The 27,500-nt window shown below is 44.5% G+C and overlaps 1 pseudogene; it reads left to right on the forward strand.

Moving 5' to 3' along the window:
- Positions 1–27,500, forward strand: part of LOC124022870 — a 64,131-nt pseudogene that overhangs the window by 3,006 nt on the left and 33,625 nt on the right.

Raw genomic sequence — 27,500 nt, forward strand, 5'->3', positions numbered from 1 at the left:
CTAATACTAACCCTGAGTACTGTAGCTAATACTAACCCTCTAACCTTTAACCCTGAGTACTGTAGCTAATACTAACCCTGAGTACTGTAGCTAATACTAACCCTGAGTACTGTAGCTAATACTAACCCCGAGTACTGTAGCTAATACTAACCCTGAGTACTGTAGCTAATACTAACCCTGAGTACTATAGCTAATACTAACCCTGAGTACTATAGCTAATACTAACCCTGAGTACTATAGCTAATACTAACCCTGAGTACTGTAGCTAATACTAACCCTGAGTACTGTAGCTAATACTAACCCTGAGTACTATAGCTAATACTAACCCTGAGTACTATAGCTAATACTAACCCTGAGTACTATAGCTAATACTAACCCTGAGTACTATAGCTAATACTAACCCTGAGTACTATAGCTAATACTAACCCTGAGTACTGTAGCTAATACTAACCCTCTAACCTTTAACCCTGAGTACTGTAGCTAATACTAACCCTGAGTACTATAGCTAATACCAACCCTGAGTACTATAGCTAATACTAACCCTGAGTTCTGTAACTAATACTAACCCTGAGTACTATAGCTAATACTAACCCTGAGTACTTTAGCTAATACTAACCCTGAGTACTATAGCTAATACTAACCCTGAGTACTGTAACTAATACTAACCCTGAGTACTATAGCTAATACTAACCCTGAGTACTGTAGCTAATACTAACCCCCTAACCTTTAACCCTGAGTACTGTAGCTAATACTAACCCTGAGTACTGTAGCTAATACTAACCCTGAGTACTATAGCTAATACTAACCCTGAGTACTGTAACTAATACTAACCCTGAGTACTGTAACTAATACTAACCCTGAGTACTATAGCTAATACTAACCCTGAGTACTATAGCTAATACTAACCCCCTAACCTTTAACCCTGAGTACTGTAGCTAATACTAACCCTCTAACCTTTAACCCTGAGTACTATAGCTAATACTAACCCTCTAACCTTTAACCCTGAGTACTGTAGCTAATACTAACCCCCTAACCTTTAACCCTGAGTACTGTCGCTAATACTAACCCTGAGTACTGTAGCTAATACTAACCCTGAGTACTGTAGCTAATACTAACCCTGAGTACTGTAGCTAATACTAACCCTGAGTACTGTAGCTAATACTAACCCTCTAACCTTTAACCCTGAGTACTGTAGCTAATACTAACCCTGAGTACTGTAGCTAATACTAACCCTGAGTACTGTAGCTAATACTAACCCTGAGTACTGTAGCTAATACCAACCCTGAGTACGGTAGCTAATACTAACCCTGAGTACTGTAGCTAATACCAACCCTGAGTACTGTAGCTAATACTAACCCTGAGTACTGTAGCTAATACTAACCCTGAGTACTGTAGCTAATACTAACCCTCTAACCTTTAACCCTGAGTACTGTAGCTAATACTAACCCTCTAACCTTTAACCCTGAGTACTGTAGCTAATACTAACCCTGAGTACTGTAGCTAATACTAACCCTCTAACCTTTAACCCTGAGTACTGTAGCTAATACTAACCCTGAGTACTGTAGCTAATACTAACCCTGAGTACTGTAGCTAATACTAACCCTCTAACCTTTAACCCTGAGTACTGTAGCTAATACTAACCTCTAACCTTTAACCCTAACTGTAGCTAATACTAACCCTGAGTACTGTAGCTAATACTAACCCTGAGTACTGTAGCTAATACTAACCCTCTAACTTAACCCTGAGTACTATGTAATACTAACCCTCTAACCTTTAACCCTGAGTACTGTAGCTAATACTAACCTCTAACCTTTAACCCTGAGTACTGTAGCTAATACTAACCCTCTAACCTTTAACCCTGAGTACTGTAGCTAATACTAACCCTGAGTACTGTAGCTAATACTAACCCTGAGTACTATAGCTAATACTAACCCTCTAACCTTTAACCCTGAGTACTGTAGCTAATACTAACCCTGAGTACTGTAGCTAATACTAACCCTCTAACTTTAACCCTGAGTACTGTAGCTAATACTAACCCTCTAACCTTTAACCCTGAGTACTGTAGCTAATACTAACCCTGAGTACTGTAGCTAATACTAACCCTCTAACCTTTAACCCTGAGTACTGTAGCTAATACTAACCCTGAGTACTGTAGCTAATACTAACCCTGAGTACTGTAGCTAATACTAACCCTGAGTACTGTAGCTAATACTAACCCTGAGTACTGTAGCTAATACTAACCCTGAGTACTATAGCTAATACTAACCCTGAGTACTATAGCTAATACTAACCCTGAGTACTATAGCTAATACTAACCCTGAGTACTGTAGCTAATACTAACCCTGAGTACTGTAGCTAATACTAACCCTGAGTACTGTAGCTAATAAACCCTGAGTACTATAGCTAATACTAACCCTGAGTACTATAGCTAATACTAACCCTGAGTACTATAGCTAATACTAACCCTGAGTACTATAGCTAATACTAACCCTGAGTACTGTAGCTAATACTAACCCTCTAACCTTTAACCCTGAGTACTGTAGCTAATACTAACCCTGAGTACTATAGCTAATACTAACCCTGAGTACTATAGCTAATACTAACCCTGAGTTCTGTAACTAATACTAACCCTGAGTACTATAGCTAATACTAACCCTGAGTACTTTAGCTAATACTAACCCTGAGTACTATAGCTAATACTAACCCTGAGTACTGTAACTAATACTAACCCTGAGTACTATAGCTAATACTAACCCTGAGTACTGTAGCTAATACTAACCCCCTAACCTTTAACCCTGAGTACTGTAGCTAATACTAACCCTGAGTACTGTAGCTAATACTAACCCTGAGTACTATAGCTAATACTAACCCTGAGTACTGTAACTAATACTAACCCTGAGTACTATAGCTAATACTAACCCTGAGTACTATAGCTAATACTAACCCCCTAACCTTTAACCCTGAGTACTGTAGCTAATACTAACCCTCTAACCTTTAACCCTGAGTACTATAGCTAATACTAACCCTCTAACCTTTAACCCTGAGTACTGTAGCTAATACTAACCCTCTAACCTTTAACCCTGAGTACTGTAGCTAATACTAACCCTGAGTACTGTAGCTAATACTAACCCTCTAACCTTTAACCCTGAGTACTGTAGCTAATACTAACCCTGAGTACTGTAGCTAATACTAACCCTGAGTACTGTAGCTAATACTAACCCTCTAACCTTTAACCCTGAGTACTGTAGCTAATACTAACCCTCTAACCTTTAACCCTGAGTACTGTAGCTAATACTAACCCTGAGTACTGTAGCTAATACTAACCCTGAGTACTGTAGCTAATACTAACCCTCTAACCTTTAACCCTGAGTACTATAGCTAATACTAACCCTCTAACCTTTAACCCTGAGTACTGTAGCTAATACTAACCCTCTAACCTTTAACCCTGAGTACTGTAGCTAATACTAACCCTCTAACCTTTAACCCTGAGTACTGTAGCTAATACTAACCCTGAGTACTGTAGCTAATACTAACCCTGAGTACTATAGCTAATACTAACCCTCTAACCTTTAACCCTGAGTACTGTAGCTAATACTAACCCTGAGTACTGTAGCTAATACTAACCCTCTAACCTTTAACCCTGAGTACTGTAGCTAATACTAACCCTCTAACCTTTAACCCTGAGTACTGTAGCTAATACTAACCCTGAGTACTGTAGCTAATACTAACCCTCTAACCTTTAACCCTGAGTACTGTAGCTAATACTAACCCTGAGTACTGTAGCTAATACTAACCCTGAGTACTGTAGCTAATACTAACCCTGAGTACTGTAGCTAATACTAACCCTGAGTACTGTAGCTAATACTAACCCTGAGTACTATAGCTAATACTAACCCTGAGTACTATAGCTAATACTAACCCTGAGTACTATAGCTAATACTAACCCTGAGTACTGTAGCTAATACTAACCCTGAGTACTGTAGCTAATACTAACCCTGAGTACTATAGCTAATACTAACCCTCAGTACTATAGCTAATACTAACCCTCAGTACTGTAGCTAATACTAACCCTGAGTACTGTAGCTAATACTAACCCTGAGTACTGTAGCTAATACTAACCCTGAGTACTGTAGCTAATACTAACCCTCTAACCTTTAACCCTGAGTACTGTAGCTAATACTAACCCTCTAACCCTCTAACCTTTAACCCTGAGTACTATAGCTAATACTAACCCTCTAACCTTTAACCCTGAGTACTGTAGCTAAAACTAACCCTGAGTACTGTAGCTAATACTAACCCTGAGTACTGTAGCTAATACTAACCCTCTAACCTTTAACCCTGAGTACTATAGCTAATACTAACCCTCTAACCTTTAACCCTGAGTACTGTAGCTAATACTAACCCTCTAACCTTTAACCCTGAGTACTGTAGCTAATACTAACCCTCTAACCTTTAACCCTGAGTACTGTAGCTAATACTAACCCTGAGTACTGTAGCTAATACTAACCCTGAGTACTATAGCTAATACTAACCCTCTAACCTTTAACCCTGAGTACTGTAGCTAATACTAACCCTCTAACCTTTAACCCTGAGTACTGTAGCTAATACTAACCCTGAGTACTGTAGCTAATACTAACCCTCTAACCTTTAACCCTGAGTACTGTAGCTAATACTAACCCTCTAACCTTTAACCCTGAGTACTGTAGCTAATACTAACCCTGAGTACTGTAGCTAATACTAACCCTCTAACCTTTAACCCTGAGTACTGTAGCTAATACTAACCCTGAGTACTGTAGCTAATACTAACCCTGAGTACTGTAGCTAATACTAACCCCGAGTACTGTAGCTAATACTAACCCTGAGTACTGTAGCTAATACTAACCCTGAGTACTATAGCTAATACTAACCCTGAGTACTATAGCTAATACTAACCCTGAGTACTATAGCTAATACTAACCCTGAGTACTGTAGCTAATACTAACCCTGAGTACTGTAGCTAATACTAACCCTGAGTACTATAGCTAATACTAACCCTGAGTACTATAGCTAATACTAACCCTGAGTACTATAGCTAATACTAACCCTGAGTACTATAGCTAATACTAACCCTGAGTACTATAGCTAATACTAACCCTGAGTACTGTAGCTAATACTAACCCTCTAACCTTTAACCCTGAGTACTGTAGCTAATACTAACCCTGAGTACTATAGCTAATACCAACCCTGAGTACTATAGCTAATACTAACCCTGAGTTCTGTAACTAATACTAACCCTGAGTACTATAGCTAATACTAACCCTGAGTACTTTAGCTAATACTAACCCTGAGTACTATAGCTAATACTAACCCTGAGTACTGTAACTAATACTAACCCTGAGTACTATAGCTAATACTAACCCTGAGTACTGTAGCTAATACTAACCCCCTTTAACCCTAACCTTTAACCCTGAGTACTGTAGCTAATACTAACCCTGAGTACTGTAGCTAATACTAACCCTGAGTACTATAGCTAATACTAACCCTGAGTACTGTAACTAATACTAACCCTGAGTACTATAGCTAATACTAACCCTGAGTACTATAGCTAATACTAACCCCCTAACCTTTAACCCTGAGTACTGTAGCTAATACTAACCCTCTAACCTTTAACCCTGAGTACTATAGCTAATACTAACCCTCTAACCTTTAACCCTGAGTACTGTAGCTAATACTAACCCCCTAACCTTTAACCCTGAGTACTGTCGCTAATACTAACCCTGAGTACTGTAGCTAATACTAACCCTGAGTACTGTAGCTAATACTAACCCTGAGTACTGTAGCTAATACTAACCCTGAGTACTGTAGCTAATACTAACCCTCTAACCTTTAACCCTGAGTACTGTAGCTAATACTAACCCTGAGTACTGTAGCTAATACTAACCCTGAGTACTGTAGCTAATACTAACCCTGAGTACTGTAGCTAATACCAACCCTGAGTACGGTAGCTAATACTAACCCTGAGTACTGTAGCTAATACCAACCCTGAGTACTGTAGCTAATACTAACCCTGAGTACTGTAGCTAATACTAACCCTGAGTACTGTAGCTAATACTAACCCTCTAACCTTTAACCCTGAGTACTGTAGCTAATACTAACCCTCTAACCTTTAACCCTGAGTACTGTAGCTAATACTAACCCTGAGTACTGTAGCTAATACTAACCCTCTAACCTTTAACCCTGAGTACTGTAGCTAATACTAACCCTGAGTACTGTAGCTAATACTAACCCTGAGTACTGTAGCTAATACTAACCCTCTAACCTTTAACCCTGAGTACTGTAGCTAATACTAACCCTCTAACCTTTAACCCTGAGTACTGTAGCTAATACTAACCCTGAGTACTGTAGCTAATACTAACCCTGAGTACTGTAGCTAATACTAACCCTCTAACCTTTAACCCTGAGTACTATAGCTAATACTAACCCTCTAACCTTTAACCCTGAGTACTGTAGCTAATACTAACCCTCTAACCTTTAACCCTGAGTACTGTAGCTAATACTAACCCTCTAACCTTTAACCCTGAGTACTGTAGCTAATACTAACCCTGAGTACTGTAGCTAATACTAACCCTGAGTACTATAGCTAATACTAACCCTCTAACCTTTAACCCTGAGTACTGTAGCTAATACTAACCCTGAGTACTGTAGCTAATACTAACCCTCTAACCTTTAACCCTGAGTACTGTAGCTAATACTAACCCTCTAACCTTTAACCCTGAGTACTGTAGCTAATACTAACCCTGAGTACTGTAGCTAATACTAACCCTCTAACCTTTAACCCTGAGTACTGTAGCTAATACTAACCCTGAGTACTGTAGCTAATACTAACCCTGAGTACTGTAGCTAATACTAACCCTGAGTACTGTAGCTAATACTAACCCTGAGTACTGTAGCTAATACTAACCCTGAGTACTATAGCTAATACTAACCCTGAGTACTATAGCTAATACTAACCCTGAGTACTATAGCTAATACTAACCTGAGTACTGTAGCTAATACTAACCCTGAGTACTGTAGCTAATACTAACCCTGAGTACTGTAGCTAATACTAACCCTGAGTACTATAGCTAATACTAACCCTGAGTACTATAGCTAATACTAACCCTGAGTACTATAGCTAATACTAACCCTGAGTACTATAGCTAATACTAACCCTGAGTACTGTAGCTAATACTAACCCTCTAACCTTTAACCCTGAGTACTGTAGCTAATACTAACCCTGAGTACTATAGCTAATACCAACCCTGAGTACTATAGCTAATACTAACCCTGAGTTCTGTAACTAATACTAACCCTGAGTACTATAGCTAATACTAACCCTGAGTACTTTAGCTAATACTAACCCTGAGTACTATAGCTAATACTAACCCTGAGTACTGTAACTAATACTAACCCTGAGTACTATAGCTAATACTAACCCTGAGTACTGTAGCTAATACTAACCCCCTAACCTTTAACCCTGAGTACTGTAGCTAATACTAACCCTGAGTACTGTAGCTAATACTAACCCTGAGTACTATAGCTAATACTAACCCTGAGTACTGTAACTAATACTAACCCTGAGTACTATAGCTAATACTAACCCTGAGTACTATAGCTAATACTAACCCCCTAACCTTTAACCCTGAGTACTGTAGCTAATACTAACCCTCTAACCTTTAACCCTGAGTACTATAGCTAATACTAACCCTCTAACCTTTAACCCTGAGTACTGTAGCTAATACTAACCCCCTAACCTTTAACCCTGAGTACTGTCGCTAATACTAACCCTGAGTACTGTAGCTAATACTAACCCTGAGTACTGTAGCTAATACTAACCCTGAGTACTGTAGCTAATACTAACCCTGAGTACTGTAGCTAATACTAACCCTCTAACCTTTAACCCTGAGTACTGTAGCTAATACTAACCCTGAGTACTGTAGCTAATACTAACCCTGAGTACTGTAGCTAATACTAACCCTGAGTACTGTAGCTAATACCAACCCTGAGTACGGTAGCTAATACTAACCCTGAGTACTGTAGCTAATACCAACCCTGAGTACTGTAGCTAATACTAACCCTGAGTACTGTAGCTAATACTAACCCTGAGTACTGTAGCTAATACTAACCCTCTAACCTTTAACCCTGAGTACTGTAGCTAATACTAACCCTCTAACCTTTAACCCTGAGTACTGTAGCTAATACTAACCCTGAGTACTGTAGCTAATACTAACCCTCTAACCTTTAACCCTGAGTACTGTAGCTAATACTAACCCTGAGTACTGTAGCTAATACTAACCCTGAGTACTGTAGCTAATACTAACCCTCTAACCTTTAACCCTGAGTACTGTAGCTAATACTAACCCTCTAACCTTTAACCCTGAGTACTGTAGCTAATACTAACCCTGAGTACTGTAGCTAATACTAACCCTGAGTACTGTAGCTAATACTAACCCTCTAACCCTCTAACCTTTAACCCTGAGTACTGTAGCTAATACTAACCCTCTAACCTTTAACCCTGAGTACTATAGCTAATACTAACCCCCTAACCTTTAACCCTGAGGACTGTAGCTAATACTAACCCTCTAACCTTTAACCCTGAGTACTGTAGCTAATACTAACCCTCTAACCTTTAACCCTGAGTACTGTAGCTAATACTAACCCCCTAACCTTTAACCCTGAGTACTGTAGCTAATACTAACCCTCTAACCTTTAACCCTGAGTACTGTAGCTAATACTAACCCTGAGTACTGTAGCTAATACTAACCCTGAGTACTATAGCTAATACTAACCCTGAGTACTATAGCTAATACTAACCCTGAGTACTATAGCTAATACTAACCCTGAGTACTATAGCTAATACTAACCCTGAGTACTATAGCTAATACTAACCCTGAGTACTATAGCTAATACTAACCCTGAGTACTATAGCTAATACTAACCCTGAGTACTATAGCTAATACTAACCCTGAGTGCTATAGCTAATACTAACCCTCTAACCTTTAACCCTGAGTACTGTAGCTAATACTAACCCTCTAACCTTTAACCCTGAGTACTGTAGCTAATACTAACCCTGAGTACTGTAGCTAATACTAACCCTGAGTACTATAGCTAATACTAACCCTGAGTACTATAGCTAATACTAACCCTGAGTACTATAGCTAATACTAACCCTGAGTACTATAGCTAATACTAACCCTGAGTACTATAGCTAATACTAACCCTGAGTGCTATAGCTAATACTAACCCTCTAACCTTTAACCCTGAGTACTATAGCTAATACTAACCCTCTAACCTTTAACCCTGAGTACTGTAGCTAATACTAACCCTGAGTACTGTAGCTAATACTAACCCTGAGTACTGTAGCTAATACTAACCCTCTAACCTTTAACCCTGAGTACTGTAGCTAATACTAACCTTCTAACCTTTAACCCTGAGTACTGTAGCTAATACTAACCCTCTAACCTTTAACCCTGAGTACTGTAGCTAATACTAACCCTGAGTACTGTAGCTAATACTAACCCTGAGTACTGTAGCTAATACTAACCCTGAGTACTGTAGCTAATACTAACCCTCTAACCCTCTAACCTTTAACCCTGAGTACTGTAGCTAATACTAACCCTCTAACCTTTAACCCTGAGTACTATAGCTAATACTAACCCTGAGTACTGTAGCTAATACTAACCCTCTAACCTTTAACCCTGAGTACTGTAGCTAATACTAACCCTCTAACCTTTAACCCTGAGTACTGTAGCTAATACTAACCCTCTAACCTTTAACCCTGAGTACTGTAGCTAATACTAACCCCCTAACCTTTAACCCTGAGTACTATAGCTAATACCTACCCCCTAACCTTTAACCCTGAGTACTGTAGCTAATACTAACCCTCTAACCTTTAACCCTGAGTACTGTAGCTAATACTAACCCTGAGTACTGTAGCTAATACTAACCCTGAGTACTGTAGCTAAAACTAACCCTGAGTACTGTAGCTAATACTAACCCTGAGTACTTTAGCTAATACTAACCCTGAGTACTGTAGCTAATACTAACCCTGAGTACTATAGCTAAAACTAACCCTGAGTACTATAGCTAATACTAACCCTCTAACCTTTAACCCTGAGTACTGTAGCTAATACTAACCCTGAGTACTGTAGCTAATACTAACCCTGAGTACTATAGCTAATACTAACCCCCTAACCTTTAACCCTGAGTACTGTAGCTAATACTAACCCTGAGTACTGTAGCTAATACTAACCCTGAGTACTGTAGCTAATACTAACCCTGAGTACTGTAGCTAATACTAACCCTCTAACCTTTAACCCTGAGTACTGTAGCTAATACTAACCCTCTAACCCTCTAACCTTTAACCCTGAGTACTATAGCTAATACTAACCCCCTAACCTTTAACCCTGAGTACTGTAGCTAATACTAACCCTGAGTAATGTAGCTAATACTAACCCTGAGTACTGTAGCTAATACTAACCCTCTAACCTTTAACCCTGAGTACTATAGATAATACTAACCCTCTAACCTTTAACCCTGAGTTATGTAGCTAATACTAACCCCCTAACCTTTAACCCTGAGTACTGTAGCTAATACTAACCCTCTAACCTTTAACCCTGAGTACTATAGCTAATACTAACCCTGAGTACTATAGCTAATACCAACCCTGAGTACTGTAGCTAATACTAACCCTGAGTACTATAGCTAATACTAACCCCCTAACCTTTAACCCTGAGTACTGTAGCTAATACTAACCCTGAGTACTGTAGCTAATACTAACCCTCTAACCTTTAACCCTGAGTACTATAGCTAATACTAACCCTCTAACCTTTAACCCTGAGTTCTATAGCTAATACTAACCCTCTAACCCTCTAACCTTTAACCCTGAGTACTATAGCTAATACTAACCCTCTAACCTTTAACCCTGAGTACTGTAGCTAATACTAACCCTCTAACCTTTAACCCTGAGTACTGTAGCTAATACTAACCCTCTAACCTTTAACCCTGAGTACTATAGCTAATACTAACCCTCTAACCTTTAACCCTGAGTTCTGTAGCTAATACTAACCCTCTAACCTTTAACCCTGAGTACTATAGCTAATACTAACCCTCTAACCTTTAACCCTGAGTACTGTAGCTAATACTAACCCTCTAACCTTTAACCCTGAGTTCTGTAGCTAATACTAACCCTGAGTACTGTAACTAATACTAACCCTGAGTACTGTAGCTAATACTAACCCTCTAACCTTTAACCCTGAGTACTGTAGCTAATACTAACCCTGAGTACTATAGCTAATACTAACCCCCTAACCTTTAACCCTGAGTACTGTAGCTAATACTAACCCTGAGTACTGTAGCTAATACTAACCCTGAGTACTGTAGCTACTACTAACCCCCGAACCTTTAACCCTGAGTACTATAGCTAATACTAACCCTGAGTACTATAGCTAATACTAACCCTGAGTACTGTAGCTAATACTAACCCTGAGTACTGTAGCTAATACTAACCCTGAGTACTATAGCTAATACTAACCCTGAGTACTATAGCTAATACTAACCCTGAGCACTGTAGCTAATACTAACCCTGAGTACTGTAGCTAATACTAACCCCCTAACCTTTAACCCTGAGTACTGTAGCTACTACTAACCCCCTAACCTTTAACCCTGAGTACTATAGCTAATACTAACCCTGAGTACTGTAGCTAATACTAACCCTGAGTACTGTAGCTAATACTAACCCTGAGTACTGTAGCTAATACCAACCCTGAGTACTATAGCTAATACTAACCCTGAGTACTGTAGCTAATACTAACCCTCTAACCTTTAACCCTGAGTACTGTAGCTAATACTAACCCTCTAACCCTCTAACCTTTAACCCTGAGTACTGTAGCTAATACTAACCCTCTAACCTTTAACCCTGAGTACTGTAGCTAATACTAACCCTGAGTACTGTAGCTAATACTAACCCTGAGTACTGTAGCTAATACTAACCCTCTAACCCTCTAACCTTTAACCCTGAGTACTGTAGCTAATACTAACCCTCTAACCTTTAACCCTGAGTACTGTAGCTAATACTAACCCTGAGTACTGTAGCTAATACTAACCCTGAGTACTATAGCTAATACTAACCCTGAGTACTATAGCTAATACTAACCCTGAGTACTGTAGCTAATACTAACCCTGAGTACTATATGTGGTAACCGTGGTAGTGAGTGATGTAACCGTGGTAGTGAGTGATGTAACTATGGTAGTGAGTGATGTAACCGTGGTAGTGAGTGATGTAACCGTGGTAGTGAGTGATGTAACCGTGGTAGTGAGTGATGTAACCGTGGTAGTGAGTGATGTAACCGTGGTAGTGATGTGATGTAACCGTGGTAGTGAGGGATGTAACCGTGGTAGTGAGTGATGTAACCATGGAAAGATTATTTTTTTACCCTCTACACTCTTCAGCACTGGGTGGTTCTGTTCTGTGAGCTTGTGTGGCCTACCACTTCAAGGCTGAGCCGTTGTTGCTCCCAAATGCTTCCACTTCACAGGAACAGCACTAACAGTTGACCGGGGGTTATAGGGTTAGACCAGTTGACCAGCTCTAGCAGGACCGGGGGGTTAGGGTTAGACCAGTTGACCAGCTCTAGCAGGACCGGGGGTTAGGGTTAGACCAGTTGACCAGCTCTAGCAGGACCGGGGGGGGTTAGACCAGTTGACCAGCTCTAGCAGGACCGGGGTTAGGGTTAGACCAGTTGACCAGCTCTAGCAGGACCGGGGGCTTAGGGTTAGACCAGTTGACCAGCTCTAGCAGGACCGGGGGGTTAGGGTTAGACCAGTTGACCAGCTCTAGACCAGGGTTAGACCAGTTGACCAGCTCTAGCAGGACCGGGGGGTTAGGGTTAGACCAGTTGACCAGCTCTAGCAGGACCGGGGGGGTTAGGGTTAGACCAGTTGACCAGCTCTAGCAGGACCGGGGGGATTAGGTTTAGACCAGTTGACCAGCTCTAGCAGGACCGGGGGGGTTAGGGTTAGACCAGTTGACCAGCTCTAGCAGGACCGGGGTTAGGGTTAGACCAGTTGACCAGCTCTAGCAGGACCGGGGGGGTTAGGGTTAGACCAGTTGACCAGCTCTAGCAGGACCGGGGGGATTAGGTTTAGACCAGTTGACCAGCTCTAGCAGGACCGGGGGGGTTAGGGTTAGACCAAATCAAATCAAATCAAATCAAATTTTATTTGTCACATACACATGGTTAGCAGATGTTAATGCGAGTGTAGCGAAATGCTTGTGCTTCTAGTTCCGACAATGCAGTGATAACCAACAAGTAATCTAACTAACAATTCCAAAACTACTGTCTTATACACAGTGTAAGGGGATAAGGAACATGTACATAAGGATATATGAATGAGTGATGGTACAGAGCAGCATACAGTAGATGGTATCGAGTACAGTATATACATATGAGATGAGTGTGTAGACAAAGTAAACAAAGTGGCATAGTTAAAGTGGCTAGTGATACATGTGTTACATAAGGATGCAGTCGATGATGTAGAGTACAGTATATACATATGCATATGAGATGAATAATGTAGGGTAAGTAACATTATATAAGGTAGCATTGTTTAAAGTGGCTAGTGATATATTTACATCATTTCCCATCAATTCCCATTATTAAAATGGCTGGAGTTGGGTCAGTGTCAATGACAGTGTGTTGGCAGCAGCCACTCAGTGTTAGTGGTGGCTGTTTAACAGTCTGATGGCCTTGAGATAGAAGCTGTTTTTCAGTCTCTCGGTCCCAGCTTTGATGCACCTGTACTGACCTCGCCTTCTGGATGATAGCGGGGTGAACAGGCAGTGGTTCGGGTGGTTGATGTCCTTGATGATCTTTATGGCCTTCCTGTAACAACGGGTGGTGTAGGTTTCCTGGAGGGCAGGTAGTTTGCCCCCGGTGATGCATTGTGCAGTCCTCACTACCCTCTGGAGAGCCTTACGGTTGAGGGCGGAGCAGTTGCCGTACCAGGCGGTGATACAGCCCGCCAGGATGCTCTCGATTGTGCATCTGTAGAAGTTTGTGAGTGCTTTTGGTGACAAGCCGAATTTCTTCAGTCTCCTGAGGTTGAATAGGCGCTGCTGCGCCTTCTTCACGACGCTATCAGTGTGAGTGGACCAATTCAGTTTGTCTGTGATGTGTATGCCGAGGAACTTAAAACTAGCTACCCTCTCCACTACTGTTCCATCGATGTGGATAGGGGGGTGTTCCCTCTGCTGTTTCCTGAAGTCCACAATCATCTCCTTAGTTTTGTTGACGTTGAGTGTGAGGTTATTTTCCTGACACCACACTCCGAGGGCCCTCACCTCCTCCCTGTAGGCCGGCTCTAGCAGGACCGGGGGGGTTAGGGTTAGACCAGTTGACCAGCTCTAGCAGGACCGGGGGGGTTAGGGTTAGACCAGTTGACCAGCTCTAGCAGGACCGGGGGTTAGGGTTAGACCAGTTGACCAGCTCTAGCAGGACCGGGGGGGTTAGGGTTAGACCAGTTGACCAGCTCTAGCAGGACCGGGGGTTAGGGTTAGACCAGTTGACCAGCTCTAGCAGGACCGGGGGGATTTAGGGTTAGACCAGTTGATCAGCTCTAGCAGGACCGGGGGGTTAGGGTTAGACCAGTTGACCAGCTCTAGCAGGACCGGGGGATTAGGGTTAGACCAGTTGACCAGCTCTAGCAGGACCGGGGTTAGGGTTAGACCAGTTGACCAGCTCTAGCAGGACCGGGGGTTAGGGTTAGACCAGTTGACCAGGGGGTTAGGGCTAGACCAGTTGACCAGGGGGTTAGGGCTAGACCAGTTGACCAGGGGGGTTAGGGTTAGACCAGTTGACCAGCTCTAGCAGAACCGGGGGATTATAGGGTTAGACCAGTTGACCAGCTCTAGCAGGACCGGGGTTAGGGTTAGACCAGTTGACCAGGGGGGTTAGGGTTAGACCAGTTGACCAGCTCTAGCAGGACCGGGGGTTAGGGTTAGACCAGTTGAACAGCTCTAGCAGGACCGGGGGTTAGGGTTAGACCAGTTGACCAGCTCTAGCAGGACTGGGGGGTTAGGGTTAGACCAGTTGACCAGCTCTAGCAGGACCGGGGGTTTAGGGTTAGACCAGTTGACCAGCTCTAGCAGGACCGGGGGTTAGGGTTAGACCAGTTGACCAGCCTAGCAGGACCGGGGGTTAGGGTTAGACCAGTTGACCAGCTCTAGCAGGACCGGGGGGTTAGGGTTAGACCAGTTGACCAGCTCTAGCAGGACCGGGGGTTAGGGTTAGACCAGTTGACCAGGGTTAGAACAGTTGACCAGGGGGGTTAGGGTTAGACCAGTTGACCAGGGGGTTTAGGGTTAGACCAGTTGACCAGGGGGTTAGGGTTAGACCAGTTGACCAGGGGGTTAGGGTTAGAACAGTTGACCAGGGGTTAGACCAGTTGACCAGGGGGTTAGGGTTAGACCAGTTGACCGGGGGGTTAGGGTTAGAACAGTTGACCAGGGGGTTAGACCAGTTGACCAGGGGGTTAGGGTTAGAACAGTTGACCGGGGGGTTAGGGTTAGACCAGTTGACCAGGGGGTTAGACCAGTTGACCAGGGGGTTAGACCAGTTGACCAGGGGTGGTTAGGGTTAGAACAGTTGACCAGGGGGTTAGGGTTAGAACAGTTGACCAGGGGGGTTTAGGGTTAGACCAGTTGACCGGGGGGTTAGGGTTAGACCAGTTGACCAGGGGGTTAGGGTTAGACCAGTTGACCAGGGGTTAGACCAGTTGACCAGGGGGGTTAGGGTTAGACCAGTTGACCAGGGGTTAGGGTTAGACCAGTTGACCAGGGGGGTTAGGGTTAGACCAGTTGACCAGGGGGGTTAGGGTTAGACCAGTTGACCAGGGGGGTTAGGGTTAGACAAGTTGACCGGGGGGGTTAGGGTTAGACCAGTTGACCAGGGGGGTTAGGGTTAGACCAGTTGACCAGGGGGGTTAGGGTTAGACAAGTTGACCGGGGGGGTTAGGGTTAGACCAGTTGACCAGCTCTAGCAGGGCAGAAATGTGACGGACTTGTTGGAAAGGTGGCATCCTATGACATTGCCACGTTGAAAGTCACTGAGCTCCATTCTACTGCCAATGTTTGTCTATGGAGATTACGTGGCTGTGTGCGGAAATACACTAATCCACTAATTTGAAGGGGTGTCCAGATACTCTTGTATATATATTGTATCTGGGGACTTAGTAGTAGTTATATGGGGTCATAGTAGTAGTTATATGGGGTCATAGTAGTAGTTATATGGGGTCATAGTAGTAGTTATATGGGGTCATAGTAGTAGTTATATGGGGTCATAGTAGTAGTTATATGGGGTCATAGTAGTAGTTATATGGGGTCATAGTAGTAGTTATATGGGGTCATAGTAGTAGTTATATAGTAGTTATATGGGGTCATAGTAGTAGTTATATGGGGTCATAGTAGTAGTTATATGGGGTCATAGTCGTAGTTATATGGGGTCATAGTAGTAGTTATATGGGGTCATAGTAGTAGTTATATGGGGTCATAGTAGTAGTTATATGGGGTCATAGTAGTAGTTATATGGGGTCATAGTAGTAATTATATGGGGTCATAGTAGTAGTTATATGGGGTCATAGTAGTAGTTATATGGGGTCATAGTAGTAGTTATATGGGGTCATAGTAGTAGTTATATGGGGTCATAGTAGTAGTTATATGGGGTCATAGTAGTAGTTATATGGGGTCATAGTAGTAGTTATATGGGGTCATAGTAGTAGTTATATGGGGTCATAGTAGTAGTTATATGGGGTCATAGTAGTAGTTATATGGGGTCATAGTAGTAGTTATATGGGGTCATAGTAGTAATTATATGGGGTCATAGTAGTAGTTATATGGGGTCATAGTAGTAGTTATATGGGGTCATAGTAGTAGTTATATGGGGTCATAGTAGTAGTTATATGGGGTCATAGTAGTAGTTATATATTTTTTTAAATTTTATTTCACCTTTATTTAACCAGGTAGGCTAGTTGAGAACAAGTTCTCATTTACATATATATATTTTATTTACCCATTTAACCAGGTAGGCTTTTTCCAAAGACTTACAGTCATGTGTGCATACATTCTACGACCTGGGTGGTCCCGGGTTCGACACAAACAACAATAGAGTTACACATGGAATAAACAAACATACAGTCAATAATACAGTAGAAAAAAATTAAACAGAGATACTGGGGTGCAAAGGAGCAAGATAAATGAATAAATACAGTATGGGGATGAGGTAGTTGGATGGGCTATTTACATATGGGCTATGTACAGGTACAGTGATCTGTAAGCTGCTCTGACAGCTGGTGCTTAAAGCTAGTGAGGGACATGTGAGTCTCCAGCTTCAGAGATTTTTGCAATTCGTTCCAGTCATGGGCAGCAGAGAACTGGAAGGAAAGGAGGCCAAAGGAGGAATTGGCTTTGGGGGTGACCAGTGAGATATACCTGCTGGAGCGCGTGCTATGGGTGGGTGCTGCTATGGTGACCAGTGAGCTGAGATAAGGCGGGGCTTTACCTAGCAGAGACTTATAGATGACCTGGAGCTAGTGGGTTTGGCGACGAGTATGAAGCGAGGGCCACCCAACGAAAGCGTGTGTGTGTGTAATGTGTGTGTGTATAATGTGTGTGTGTGTAATGTGTGTGTAATGTGTGTGTAATGTGTGTGTAATGTGTGTACAATGTGTGTGTAATGTGTGTGTGTGTAATATGTGAGTGTGTAATGTGTGTGTGTGTAATATGTGTGTGTGTAATGTCTGTGTGTAGAATGTGTGTGTGTGTGTAATGTGTATGTAAAGTGTGTGTGTGTGTGTGTGTGTGTAATGTGTATGTGTGTAATGTGTGTGTGTGTAATATGTGTGTGTGTAATGTCTGTGTGTAGAATGTGTGTGTGTGTGTAATGTGTATGTAAAGTGTGTGTGTGTGTGTGTGTAATGTGTATGTGTGTAATGTGTATGTGTAATGTGTGTACAATGTGTGTGTAATGTGTGTGTGTGTAATATGTGAGTGTGTAATGTGTGTGTGTGTAATATGTGTGTGTGTAATGTCTGTGTGTAGAATGTGTGTGTGTGTGTGTGTGTATGTAAAGTGTGTGTGTGTGTGTGTGTAATGTGTATGTGTGTAATGTGTGTGTGTAATGTGTGTACAATGTGTGTGTGTAATATGTATGTAATGTGTGTGTGTGTGTAATGTGCGTGTCTAATGTGTGTGTAATGTGCGTGTGTAATGTGTGTGTAATGTGTGTGTGTGTAATGTGTGTGTGATGTGTGTGTGTGATGTGTGTGTGTGATGTGTGTGTGTAATGTGTGTGATGTGTGTGTGTGTAATGTGTGTGTAATGTGTGTGTAATGTGTGTGTAATGTGTGTGTAATGTGTGTGTAATGTGTGTGTAATGTGTGTGTAATGTGTGTGTGTGTAATGTGTGTGTGTGTGTGTAGTCGCTCCTCTCTCTGGGCATTCCCAGTAGTGTGTGTGTAATGTGTGTGTAATGTGTGTGTAATGTGTGTGTAATGTGTGTGTAATGTGTGTGTAATGTGTGTGTGTGTAATGTGTGTGTGTGTAATGTGTGTGTAATGTGTGTGTGATGTGTGTGTAATGTGTGTGTAATGTGTGTGTGTGTAATGTGTGTGTGATGTGTGTGTGATGTGTGTGTGTGTGTGTAATGTGTGTGTAATGTGTGTGTGTGATGTGTGTGTGTAATGTGTGTGTGTGTGTAGTCGCTCCTCTCTCTGGGGATTCCCAGCGGCTGGCGTTGGCGTTCCGTGGAGCCGCGGAGCAGCTGATTGGTTCGGAGGTGAAACTGGGCGTAGTCGACGTCTCCAAGGAAACCAATCTGACCAAGGAACTGAACGCCACGACTCCACCCCCTCTACGGCTCTACCTATCAGGAGACAGACACAACCCTGTACCCTGCCCAGGTACACACACACACACACACACATAAATAATACACAACACATACACACACACACACACACACACACACACACACACACACACACACACACACACACACACACACACACACACACACACACACACACACACACACACACACACACACACACACACACACACACACACACACACACACACACACACACACTACTGGGAATCCCCAGAGAGAGGAGCGACTACACACACACACATTACACACACATTACACACACACACAATCTCTCTCAGTTTTCCAGAGTTCGGCCTCCATCGTAACGTGGCTAAAGAGGAGGGCGGGGCCTAGCGCTGACATCATCACTGACCTGAACCAATCAGATCGCTTCGTCGCCTCAGAGGAGCTGGTTGTTCTCGGACTGTTTAAGGTGACATCCCCTTCCTGTTGGGCCTGTAGTACTTCCTGTCCTGTACCTGTGATGTGTGTGTGACCTCAACAACCCCTAGCGGACGACCCTAGAGGAGATCAGAGGGACGGACACACAGACAGTCAGTCCCTCTGATCCAGACTGGAGTAGTGGAGCTCAGAGGGACGGACACAGACAGTCAGTCCCTCTGATCCAGACTGGAGTAGTGGAGCTCAGAGGGACGGACACACAGACAGTCAGTCCCTCTGATCCAGACTGGAGTAGTGGAGCTCAGAGGGACGGACACACAGACAGTCAGTCCCTCTGATCTAGACTGGAGTAGTGGAGCTCAGAGGGACGGACACACAGACAGTCAGTCCCTCTGATCTAGACTGGAGTAGTGGAGCTCAGAGGGACGGACACACAGACAGTCAGTCCCTCTGATCCAGACTGGAGTAGTGGAGCTCAGAGGGACGGACACACAGACAATCAGTCCCTACAGACTGGAGTAGTGGAGCTCAGAGGGACGGACACACAGATAGTCAGTCCCTCTGATCCAGACTGGAGTAGTGGAGATCAGAGGGACGGACACACAGACAGTCAGTCCCTCTGATCCAGACTGGAGTAGTGGAGCTCAGAGGGACGGACACACAGACAGTCAGTCCCTCTGATCCAGACTGGAGTAGTGGAGATCAGAGGGACGGACACACAGACAGTCAGTCCCTCTGATCCAGACTGGAGTAGTGGAGCTCAGAGGGACGGACACACAGACAGTCAGTCCCTCTGATCCAGACTGGAGTAGTGGAGCTCAGAGGGACGGACACACAGACAATCAGATCCAGACTGGAGTAGTGGAGCTCAGAGGGACGGACACACAGACAGTCAGTCCCTCTGATCCAGACTGGAGTAGTGGAGCTCAGAGGGACGGACACACAGACAGTCAGTCCCTCTGATCCAGACTGGAGTAGTGGAGCTCAGAGGGACGGACACTCAATCAGATCTGATCCAGACTGGAGTAGTGGAGCTCAGAGGGACGGACACACAGACAGTCAGTCCCTCTGATCCAGACTGGAGTAGTGGAGCTCAGAGGGACGGACACACAGACAGTCAGTCCCTCTGATCCAGACTGGAGTAGTGGAGCTCAGAGGGACGGACACACAGATAGTCAGTCCCTCTGATCCAGACTGGAGTAGTGGAGCTCAGAGGGACGGACACACAGACAGTCAGTCCCTCTGATCCAGACTGGAGTAGTGGAGCTCAGAGGGACGGACACACAGACAGTCAGTCCCTCTGATCCAGACTGGAGTAGTGGAGCTCAGAGGGACGGACACACAGACAGTCAGTCCCTCTGATCCAGACTGGAGTAGTGGAGCTCAGAGGGACGGACACACAGACAGTCAGTCCCTCTGATCCAGACTGGAGTAGTGGAGCTCAGAGGGACGGACACACAGACAGTCAGTCCCTCTGATCCAGACTGGAGTAGTGGAGCTCAGAGGGACGGACACACAGACAGTCAGTCCCTCTGATCCAGACTGGAGTAGTGGAGCTCAGAGGGACGGACACACAGACAGTCAGTCCCTCTGATCCAGACTGGAGTAGTGGAGCTCAGAGGGACGGACACACAGACAGTCAGTCCCTCTGATCCAGACTGGAGTAGTGGAGCTCAGAGGGACGGACACACAGACAGTCAGTCCCTCTGATCCAGACTGGAGTAGTGGAGCTCAGAGGGACGGACACACAGACAGTCAGTCCCTCTGATCCAGACTGGAGTAGTGGAGCTCAGAGGGACGGACACACAGACAGTCAGTCCCTCTGATCCAGACTGGAGTAGTGGAGCTCAGAGGGACGGACACACAGACAGTCAGTCCCTCTGATCCAGACTGGAGTAGTGGAGCTCAGAGGGACGGACACACAGACAGTCAGTCCCTCTGATCCAGACTGGAGTAGTGGAGCTCAGAGGGACGGACACACAGACAGTCAGTCCCTCTGATCCAGACTGGAGTAGTGGAGCTCAGAGGGACGGACACACAGACAGTCAGTCCCTCTGATCCAGACTGGAGTAGTGGAGCTCAGAGGGACGGACACACAGACAGTCAGTCCCTCTGATCCAGACTGGAGTAGTGGAGCTCAGAGGGACGGACACACAGACAGTCAGTCCCTCTGATCCAGACTGGAGTAGTGGAGCTCAGAGGGACGGACACACAGACAGTCAGTCCCTCTGATCCAGACTGGAGTAGTGGAGCTCAGAGGGACAGACACACAGACAGTCAGTCCCTCTGATCCAAACTGGAGTAGTGGAGCTCAGAGGGACAGACACACAGACAGTCAGTCCCTCTGATACAGACTGGAGTAGTGGAGCTCAGAGGGACTGACACACAGACAGTCAGTCCCTCTGATACAGACTGGAGTAGTGGAGCTCAGAGGGACGGACACACAGACAGTCAGTCCCTCTGATACAGACTGGAGTAGTGGAGCTCAGAGGGACAGACACACAGACAGTCAGTCCCTCTGATCCAGACTGGAGTAGTGGAGCTCAGAGGGACGGACACACAGACAGTCAGTCCCTCTGATCCAGACTGGAGTAGTGGAGCTCAGAGGGACGGACACACAGACAGGTCAGTCCCTCTGATCCAGACTGGAGTAGTGGAGCTCAGAGGGACGGACACACAGACAGTCAGTCCCTCTGATCCAGACTGGAGTAGTGGAGCTCAGAGGGACAGACACACAGACAGTCAGTCCCTCTGATCCAAACTGGAGTAGTGGAGCTCAGAGGGACAGACACCAACCCTCTGAACCTTCAGACTGGGTTTGGAGCTTGAACACAGACAGTCAGTCCCTAACCTGGAGTAGTGGAGCTCAGAGGGACGGACACACAGACAGTCAGTCCCTCTGAACCCTGGAGTAGTGGAGCTCCCCAGGGACAGAACAACCCTAACCTCAGTTTTGTTTAACCCTAACCTTCTGTTCAGTTTAACCCTAACCCTAACCTTCGAATAGTTTAGTTTAACCCTAACCCTAACCTTAGGTTTAGTTTTAACCCTAACCTTCGGTTTAGTTTAACCCTAACCCTAACCTTCGGTTTAGTTTAACCCTAACCCCAACCTTCGGTTCAGTTTAACCCTAACCCTAACCTTCGGTTTTGTTTAACCCTAACCTTCGGTTCAGTTTAACCCTAACCCTAACCTTCGGTTTAGTTTAACCCTAACCCTAACCTTAGGTTCAGTTTTAACCCTAACCTTCGGTTTAGTTTAACCCTAACCTTAGGTTCAGTTTAACCCTAACCTTCGGTTTAGTTGAACCCTAACCCTAACCTTCGGTTTAGTTTAACCCTAACCCTAACCTTCGGTTTAGTTTAACCCTAACCCTAACCTTCGGTTTAGTTTAACCCTAACCCTAACCTTCGGTTTAGTTTAACCCTAACCCTAACCTTCGGTTTAGTTTAACCCTAACCCTAACCTTAGGTTCAGTTTAACCCTAACCTTCGGTTTAGTTTAACCCTAACCTTCGGTTTAGTTTAACCCTAACCTTAGGTTCAGTTTAACCCTAACCCTAACCTTCGGTTTAGTTTAACCCTAACCCTAACCTTCGGTTTAGTTTAACCCTAACCCTAACCTTCGGTTTAGTTTAACCCTAACTCTTTATTGAAAAGCATCCCATGCTTTCCATTGCTACCAGTTTTTTTCTCTACTCTAATAATTAAGGGCATCGTTTTAAATTTACAGTTACAACTGGATCATAGTTTAGTTGGAGCTGCACAACTGAGTCCTTAAAGGGGAAATGACGTCTTAAAGGGGAAATGACGTCTTAAAGGGGAAATGACGTCTTAAAGGGGAAATGACGTCTTAAAGGGAAACTGACGTCTTAAAGGGGAAACAACGTCTTAAAAGGGCAACGACGTCTTAAAGGGGAAACGACGTCTTAAAAGGGCAATGACGTCTTAACGGGGAAATAACGTCTTAAAGGGGAAATGACGTCTTAAAGGGGAAATGACGTCTTAAAGGGGAAATGACGTCTTAAAGGGAAACCGACGTCTTAAAGGGAAACCGACGTCTTAAAGGGGAAACGACGTCTTAAAGGGGAAACAACGTCTTAAAAGGGCAACGAAACGACGTCTTAAAAGGGCAATGACGTCTTAACGGGAAATAACGTCTTAAAGGGGAAATAACGTCTTAAAGGGGAAATGACGTCTTAAAGGGGAAATGACGTCTTAAAGGGGAAATGACGTCTTAAAGGGGAAATGATGTCTTAAAGGGAAACTGACGTCTTAAAAGGGCAACGACGTCTTAAAGGGGAAACGACGTCTTAACGGGGAAATGACGTCTTAAAGGGGAAATGACGTCTTAAAGGGGAAATGACGTCTTAAAGGGGAAATGACGTCTTAAAGGGGAAATGACGTCTTAAAGGGAAATGACGTCTTAAAGGGAAACCGACGTCTTAAAGGGAAGGTCTTAAAGGGGAAACGACGTCTTAAAGGGCAAACAACGTCTTAAAGGGGAAACGACGTCTTAAAGGGCAATGACGTCTTAACGGGGAAATAACGTCTTAAAGGGGAAATAACGTCTTAAAGGGGAAATAACGTCTTAAAGGGGAAATGACGTCTTAAAGGGGAAATGACGTCTTAAAGGGGAAATGACGTCTTAAAAGGGCAACGACAGACTTTGTAATATAGAATCCAATAATGTATTTTTGGATTGAATAATAAATCATAATTAACATGAACTGTTTATAATAATAATCATTATTATGAAAAACAATCAGGACGAATGGGGTAAATGCAGATAGATAAACCCCCATGCTTCAGAATTAGTATTATAGCAAGGATGCTGTAGCAGTTGGGCAACAGGCAACAGGTGATAATGCTGCAAAAGTCAGGCGGAGGAGAAGGTACTGCTCTGTTTCAGCTGGGATGGTCAGTCTAGCTGTATGGAGAAGGTACTGCTCTGTTTCAGCTGGTATGGTCAGTCTAGCTGTATGGAGGAGAAGGTACTGCTCTGTTTCAGCTGGTATGGTCAGTCTAGCTGTCTGGAGGAGAAGGTACTGCTCTGTTTCAGCTGGTATGGTCAGTCTAGCTGTCTGGAGGAGAAGGTACTGCTCTGTTTCAGCTGGTATGGTCAGTCTAGCTGTCTGGAGGAGAAGGTACTGCTCTGTTTCAGCTGGTATGGTCAGTCTAGCTGTATGGAGGAGAAGGTACTGCTCTGTTTCAGCTGGTATGGTCAGTCTAGCTGTCTGGAGGAGAAGGTACTGCTCTGTTTCAGCTGGTATGGTCAGTCTAGCTGTCTGGAGGAGAAGGTACTGCTCTGTTTCAGCTGGTATGGTCAGTCTAGCTGTCTGGAGGAGAAGGTACTGCTCTGTTTCAGCTGGTATGGTCAGTCTAGCTGTATGGAGGAGAAGGTACTGCTCTGTTTCAGCTGGTATGGTCAGTCTAGCTGTATGGAGGAGAAGGTACTGCTCTGTTTCAGCTGGTATGGTCAGTCTAGCTGTCTGGAGGAGAAGGTACTGCTCTGTTTCAGCTGGTATGGTCAGTCTAGCTGTATGGAGAGAAGGTACTGCTCTGTTTCAGCTGGTATGGTCAGTCTAGCTGTATGGAGGAGAAGGTACTGCTCTGTTTCAGCTGGTATGGTCAGTCTAGCTGTATGGAGGAGAAGGTACTGCTCTGTTTCAGCTGGTATGGTCAGTCTAGCTGTCTGGAGAAGGTACTGCTCTGTTTCAGCTGGTATGGTCAGTCTAGCTGTATGGAGGAGAAGGTACTGCTCTGTTTCAGCTGGTATGGTCAGTCTAGCTGTATGGAGAAGGTACTGCTCTGTTTCAGCTGGTATGGTCAGTCTAGCTGTCTGGAGGAGAAGGTACTGCTCTGTTTCAGCTGGTATGGTCAGTCTAGCTGTCTGGAGGAGAAGGTACTGCTCTGTTTCAGCTGGTATGGTCAGTCTAGCTGTATGGAGGAGAAGGTACTGCTCTGTTTCAGCTGGTATGGTCAGTCTAGCTGTATGGAGGAGAAGGTACTGCTCTGTTTCAGCTGGTATGGTCAGTCTAGCTGTATGGAGAAGGTACTGCTCTGTTTCAGCTGGTATGGTCAGTCTAGCTGTATGGAGAAGGTACTGCTCTGTTTCAGCTGGTATGGTCAGTCTAGCTGTCTGGAGGAGAAGGTACTGCTCTGTTTCAGCTGGTATGGTCAGTCTAGCTGTAAGGAGGAGAAGGTACTGCTCTGTTTCAGCTGGTATGGTCAGTCTAGCTGTCTGGAGAAGGTACTGCTCTGTTTCAGCTGGTATGGTCAGTCTAGCTGTCTGGAGGAGAAGGTACTGCTCTGTTTCAGCTGGTATGGTCAGTCTAGCTGTCTGGAGGAGAAGGTACTGCTCTGTTTCAGCTGGTATGGTCAGTCTAGCTGTCTGGAGGAGAAGGTACTGCTCTGTTTCAGCTGGTATGGTCAGTCTAGCTGTAAGGAGGAGAAGGTACTGCTCTGTTTCAGCTGGTATGGTCAGTCTAGCTGTCTGGAGGAGAAGGTACTGCTCTGTTTCAGCTGGTATGGTCAGTCTAGCTGTATGGAGAAGGTACTGCTCTGTTTCAGCTGGTATGGTCAGTCTAGCTGTATGGAGGAGAAGGTACTGCTCTGTTTCAGCTGTTATGGTCAGTCTAGCTGTCTGGAGAAGGTACTGCTCTGTTTCAGCTGGTATGGTCAGTCTAGCTGTCTGGAGGAGAAGGTACTGCTCTGTTTCAGCTGGTATGGTCAGTCTAGCTGTCTGGAGGAGAAGGTACTGCTCTGTTTCAGCTGGTATGGTCAGTCTAGCTGTATGGAGGGAGAAGGTACTGCTCTGTTTCAGCTGGTATGGTCAGTCTAGCTGTCTGGAGGAGAAGGTACTGCTCTGTTTCAGCTGGTATGGTCAGTCTAGCTGTCTGGAGGAGAAGGTACTGCTCTGTTTCAGCTGGTATGGTCAGTCTAGCTGTCTGGAGGAGAAGGTACTGCTCTGTTTCAGCTGGTATGGTCAGTCTAGCTGTATGGAGAAGGTACTGCTCTGTTTCAGCTGGTATGGTCAGTCTAGCTGTATGGAGGAGAAGGTACTGCTCTGTTTCAGCTGGTATGGTCAGTCTAGCTGTCTGGAGGAGAAGGTACTGCTCTGTTTCAGCTGGTATGGTCAGTCTAGCTGTATGGAGGAGAAGGTACTGCTCTGTTTCAGCTGGTATGGTCAGTCTAGCTGTATGGAGAAGGTACTGCTCTGTTTCAGCTGGTATGGTCAGTCTAGCTGTATGGAGGAGAAGGTACTGCTCTGTTTCAGCTGGTATGGTCAGTCTAGCTGTATGGAGGAGAAGGTACTGCTCTGTTTCAGCTGGTATGGTCAGTCTAGCTGTATGGAGAAGGTACTGCTCTGTTTCAGCTGGTATGGTCAGTCTAGCTGTATGGAGGAGAAGGTACTGCTCTGTTTCAGCTGGTATGGTCAGTCTAGCTGTCTGGAGGAGAAGGTACTGCTCTGTTTCAGCTGGTATGGTCAGTCTAGCTGTATGGAGGAGAAGGTACTGCTCTGTTTCAGCTGGTATGGTCAGTCTAGCTGTATGGAGGAGAAGGTACTGCTCTGTTTCAGCTGTTATGGTCAGTCTAGCTGTATGGAGAAGGTACTGCTCTGTTTCAGCTGTTATGGTCAGTCTAGCTGTCTGGAGAAGGTACTGCTCTGTTTCAGCTGGTATGGTCAGTCTAGCTGTATGGAGAAGGTACTGCTCTGTTTCAGCTGTTATGATCAGTCTAGCTGTCTGGAGGAGAAGGTACTGCTCTGTTTCAGCTGGTATGGTCAGTCTAGCTGTATGGAGGAGAAGGTACTGCTCTGTTTCAGCTGGTATGGTCAGTCTAGCTGTATGGAGGAGAAGGTACTGCTCTGTTTCAGCTGGTATGGTCAGTCTAGCTGTCTGGAGAAGGTACTGCTCTGTTTCAGCTGTTATGGTCAGTCTAGCTGTCTGGAGAAGGTACTGCTCTGTTTCAGTGGAGCGTCCCTACCTCCCTCCAGACAGTATTTGAAACGTTTCTGTGTTTGTGTTTGTCTAGGACGTGGAGCGTCCCTACCTCCCTCCAGACAGTATTTGAAACGTTTCTGTGTTTGTCTAGGACGTGGAGCGTCTCTACCTCCCTCCAGACAGTATTTGAAACGTTTCTGTGTCTGTGTTTG

This window comes from Oncorhynchus gorbuscha, unplaced genomic scaffold (genome assembly GCF_021184085.1).
Source record: "Oncorhynchus gorbuscha isolate QuinsamMale2020 ecotype Even-year unplaced genomic scaffold, OgorEven_v1.0 Un_scaffold_1461, whole genome shotgun sequence".
NCBI classification, from domain to species: domain Eukaryota; kingdom Metazoa; phylum Chordata; class Actinopteri; order Salmoniformes; family Salmonidae; genus Oncorhynchus; species Oncorhynchus gorbuscha.